The sequence below is a fragment of the Phalaenopsis equestris genome, unplaced genomic scaffold, assembly GCF_001263595.1.
Source record: "Phalaenopsis equestris unplaced genomic scaffold, ASM126359v1 Scaffold000540, whole genome shotgun sequence".
Taxonomy (NCBI): Eukaryota; Viridiplantae; Streptophyta; class Magnoliopsida; order Asparagales; family Orchidaceae; genus Phalaenopsis; species Phalaenopsis equestris.
In genome coordinates, this window is record NW_018164980.1 from 600,542 (window position 1) to 606,517 (window position 5,976).

General features: G+C 28.6%; 1 non-coding gene across 1 annotated transcript; it reads right to left on the bottom strand.

The window, feature by feature from the left end:
• Positions 1–374: 374 nt before the first annotated feature.
• On the bottom strand, positions 375–456 carry TRNAS-AGA. The gene has a single exon. It is a non-coding gene; the product is annotated as a tRNA-Ser (tRNA).
• Positions 457–5,976: the final 5,520 nt, after the last annotated feature.

Genomic DNA, 5,976 nt, shown 5'->3' on the forward strand with positions numbered 1-5,976 from the left:
AGTTAATGGAATAAATAAAAATTAAAATATGATAAAATCAAATGGATCGAATTTTTGGTAGAATTGATCTAAATTATGCTAGAACATACCTCATTTTAATCAGTTCAATTTTGAACAAATCAAAATTAAACATTAAACTTAAAATAACTCAAAAATTGGAAATTTCATACCTCTTTACAATTGTATCATTTCCTTAAATATAAAAGTTTTAAATAAACTCAAAATAAGGATGCTCAATTATTTGGCTTATATTAAAAAAAGCATTTTGCATATAAAAAATATGGCCAAAATTAACACGCCTTTAATGGGCATTTTGCTTGTTTTTAAACATAAGAAAATTAAATTAACAAATGTAAAAATAGACATTGATGGCTCGTGGACGGCAGGATTCGAACCTGCGCGGGCAAAGCCCACATGATTTCTAGTCATGCCCGATAACCACTCCGGCACGTCCACGTTATTGTTTCTTGGTATTAATAACTAATAGATCTGAAATTTTTCTACCCAACTAACATAAACCATTAGTTGAATTGCACAAAATATATGCGACATAAGACTTGCCAACTAAACAAACCATGCGAAAAGCTACTAGTGTTATGTCTTCACTTGGGACGAAAGAGATTGCCTGTACTCTACCTCCAACTTGTGAGGGTGTCGTGTCAGATTCATCATCTGAGTGGGATCGACTATTTGGTATGAGAAGTCTCGATCTTGCTAATTTGATTTTATTTTTTAATCAAGGTCTCCTTACCTTTACATTGTCCTTTGATGAGGCTGAACTGTTAAAATTGGGTGATGACTCGCCTCCGACGAATAATGATAAGAATCCGACTATGGAGCTGATGATAATTGTTCAGGAACCAAACAGGAGTGAGGACAATGGGATTGTTTGCTTGGGCAGTCCTCTCATAGCAAGTGGGGAAACAACTAAAGGACATTGTGCATCCCACAACTCACTGACTCATCGTCTGGACAAGATCGAGAACTCCCTTGCTCAATCAGCTAAGATCATCAAGACGAAGAGATATGTGAGCTACTTGATCATGCGGAGAGAACAAAGAGGATGGAGGGGGAGATGGCCTCATTTCGCTATGAATTATCATAAATAAATGAGAATTCCCTCATACAATAGGCGTGAGCCTTTATGACTAACTGTTGTCTTTTAAGCAACCAACTACAGCCTTTGAGGCCAGCTACTAATGTTATAACTTACAATTATGACATTTGTGGTCAACTGTGGTTCTTGTGTCCACCGACTGCAACCTTCATGACCAGCTGATGTTTTTATAGCAACAAATTACAGTCTCTATCACTAGCTATTATCGGTATGCCTTCCAATGAAGACTTCAATCTATAGTAAACTATCACTATTGCAGCCACCGACTACAACATTTATAACCAACTACTTATTTTTTAACAACCATCTATAACTTTTGTGGCCAACTACAGTTGTTAAAACTTTCAACAACGATCTTTGTGATCAACTACCGCAATCATAACTATCAAACATAGCCTTTATGGCTAATTACTATCTTTGTAGCAACCAACTATGATTTCTGTAGCCAACTACTAATGTCATAGCTTCAAACTATAAACTCTATGGTCAATTGCCGTTATTACAACCACCAACTACAACATTTATGGTCAACTATTAACTTTGTGACAACCAATTACAACCATTGTGCTCAACTATTGATATTATAACAAAGAACCACATTTATTGTAGCACAATTATGACTATTATAACTATAATGTTATTGTACATATGTAATTATTAGATTTGGAATTCCATTTTCTATAATTTAGAAGAAGAATGGACATGTCTATTTATAATTATATAGCAGATTGTTTTGATTGGGCTAGAGTTCACCTCATCAAGAACTTCAGCTCAATTATAAAGTTAACAGAATTAGAGATGACTTGATCATGAATTTAATTCTAAGCTAAAACTCACATAAAGATTCATGCTTGATTAGATGAATTCTTTTATGATCATTTACTAATAAAATCTATTTATCGGTTAATTGAAGAATCATAGATTTATAATAATGAAACAAAGGCTCTATCAATAGAAACATTGACCTTACTCCACTAATATTTTTTTTATATATATATATAATACCAAAACAAATTAAAAATAAAAGTTTATATAAAAGATTTAGATGCTAGATTTACAAATAGATAAGAATTGATATGTATGTAAATATGTCTTGGTACAATCCGATTTTTGTTTTGAGTGATGGACGTTCAGGAGCACCATGCAACCTCTTTGGCTTTTTTTTTTATTTTATTTATTTGTTTATTTCTCACCTTTATTTATGATAAATTTATTTCCATAAACATAATAAAAACAAAGTACGCAATTGCATCGAACAAAAACAAAATTACATTTTAAATACAGACTTATAATTCTGGAAGTTTAACTTTACAACTCTTTTTCTAATTGTCTCCATTCAATATTAGGTAGCCCGCATCTCCCATTGGAGCGAAAAGTCTTTAGTAACTTGGCTTAATTTTCTCGCATGCGAACAATATCTATAGATTTTTTGTTAAGGCATTTATATACATACCAACCAATTCCAATGTATTTGCATTTCTAGCATCGAAGTTTTGACATCAAAGTTTTGCGTGGTACAAACGTAAATCTTCCATCTTTTTTTATTTTTGCAAGGTCTGTTCCGTGACGTCTACAATCATGTTTTAAGAAGAGCTCCAATTTCACGCAATTTACTACTTTATAAATAATTAAATATCGTCGTAACACAACACGTGGCAATATTAGTTCACTCAAGATTCAAACATTATCATCTCATGTCCTTTTTATTCTACTAAGCCTCACAAATATCTCACGTCAATAGTTGACGTTAACCTTTTTTTTTCCTTACATTTAATATTTCAAATTTAAACCAACATGTTAGAAAAAAGGGAAATTTACACACATATCTATGACATCAACCTTTTGAAATTTACATTTTATGACTTTATGGTGGCATATATATATATAGATATATATAACATATATACACCTATACATTTACACACATATATATATATATATATAATTTAATTTTTTTCGGTTTTTATTTGGACTTGTATTCATTTGTATTTTCTCTTGTCAAATAATACGAATATTTCTATTTTGAATAACTCCCCTAGTAATTTTTTTATAAAAAAAATTATTTATCTAAAATAATTTTAATGAAGCAATTCTTTTAATTGCAATAAAAATGCTTGATATGTAATACATGAGTTAACCATAGAAGAAATGATATTATTGTTGTTGTTAGTTGAGATGTAATTAAAAAATGGTTGTATTATTGTAGGATGTAATATGATGATTATGTTCATTAGATATTCTTAAATTTTAATTTTAAATATCTTAGCTAGACATGTTAATTAGCTACTTAAGTATATAAGCATTCATGATTGTTAAGAACTAACTTGTTCATAATTATGTGATAAAGATACAATGCAGTGGAATAATAATAAGATATGTATGTAAACATGTGACTTAGATGAATTTTCACTTAATATAGCCTCAAAGGAGTTTTCTAAAACTTAGGACTATAAAGAATTCTTGATTTACTAAATAATCAAAACTTTAATCAAAACATTAAATGAAGAGGCTGCAAAATTTTATGACTTGATTGCAAATATTGATGGGCCTTTATGAAAAAAATGTAAGAGCTGTTTAAAACCATAAGTATTTGTATAATTGATGGACTACAAAGTTGAATTTAACATATCTAGTATTTATCATAATAAATATCTCTCTCTTATAAAGTCTATGATGCTGAAAAATAATACATTGGCAAGTGATACTTATCAGGATAACAAATGACAAAGAACCTTAGCTTAAAGTTGAGAAAATTAATGTTTGAGCTAACAAATGGATAACACGTGGTTTGAAAAACTAAAAAAAAAAAGAGAAAATGATAACATAGCTATATGATGGTAAAGAATATATGACATTGATCATGCATATTCTGCTTTTGAACAATACCCAACTTGGTATATGTGTGTGGATTTAATTATGTTGGTTAGACTAGTGTTTCATATGAATGTTGGTTAGATGGGGGAGTGGTTGTCTTTTTGAGATGGAAGTGCACCTGAGAGAAGATGGAGGTGTTAGAAGAGAATAAGAGATTAGAAAAAGAAGAGAGAAAAGAGAAATGGATATGGGGTATTTAAATAAATGATTTCCTCCGCACCATTTGAATTGGTATAGTCTTTTATTTATATATTTTTGTTGGTTGGTCTGTATACCTTCCTAACATAGTTAGTAATTAGGACGTTAGCTAGCAAATACTAATGGAACATTAGTATGTCCCTAGTGTATGAAATATACAAAGACTTTTTATTTATTGATTTGGAAGTCTCCACAATGTTGTTATATTGATGTGAATATTCAAAAAACATATTTTCTTAATACTGATTTTGTAAAAAAAAAAATGTATTATTTTAATACTAATTTTGTTTAACTTTCTATTTAGTTTATGTTAATTTTATTTTTAAATATACCATGATGAGGGACTGGTGAAAGATCTTAAAAATGCCTTCATGCATCGTCATTCTACTAGGATTCACATTACTCCACTCTGGGGGGGTGTTTGGCTGCAAGTAGAGTTTAAGTTAAATAGAATTTAGTAAATATCATAAATTTAAATTTTTTTCAAATCTAAATATTATTAAATCCGTAATAGTGTGTAGTTTAATTAAGGTTAAATTTAATTAAATCTATTTAATGTGTTTGGCAGAACTCTATTTGAAATATGTTTTTTCTGCACTAAATCCATTAAATCCAACTAATAAGTGGATTTAATAAAAGAAACAAGCAAAAATCGTATTCAACTTAATGACAAATTTATCCAACCTATTCATGATATTTGGCAAGATTTAGCTAAAATCTAACTTAAATCCTATTAAAACTATCAAACCAAACACTCCCTACGACCGAGTTTATGGGAGCAATTTGTAGGAAACAATTTTTTTTTTTTTTTGGTACAAGTTAATGTAAATATGCATAGCACTATACTTTATAGCTAAATTATTGTTTTCACTTTTGCATTTCAAGGACACTTCTAATGTATTGCTTATGAGCAATAGTAAAGAATGCCCTCAATGCATGAATGTCATGTGTTGGGCCGGTTTGGGAGGATCGCAATAACGAGTACTAAGTTAAAGCAAAATAACTTTCATTTAACATATCATATAAAATTAAAAAAGAAAATTAAAGGATGTAAGTGGGAGGCAATTATGAAGTAAAGAATAATATGCCCCCCACTTAACAAAAATTATGATTCTCATTCTACTTTAATGTCACCGTTGGAGTCAAAAATCATGTGCATACATAAAGAAGTAATTGCCCGACTTTTAAGACTTTTTTTAAATTGTATTTTAATTTAAATATTGTATTATGCCTTTAAAAATCAATATAATTATAAATGACTTGAAGTGATTTAAAATAATAATGATAAAATTAGAAGAAAAAGTTTTGATTGAATTTATTGAATATTTAATTCCATTGTTGAATCATTTTTTGTTGGTAATACACGCTATAATTTTTTTTAAAAAAATGTAATAAAAAATAAATAAATTTAAATTTAACTAAAGTCATACGGGTTTAAATGATTTTAAAATAGATTTAAAAATGTAAAAGAGTATAAAGTATTTATGAATTTATTATGACTTATATATCACGATAATATTTAATTAAACCCATATGTTAAAATAATTTATCAATTGTCTAGGACTTTAAATTATTTGAAGATAAAATGTATTCATTTATGTTGTAAATAATTTAAAAAAATGCAAGTACGATGAGATAGAGATTAGGAGAAATAAAATGACTAAATATTTTAAATTAAAATACTATTTTAATAAAGTCTTATACTCAAATTGCTTAGATTATTATTTATAAACAAGTACATGGTTATGTATACATATGCTCTGTGAGAATTTCTACATATAATACAA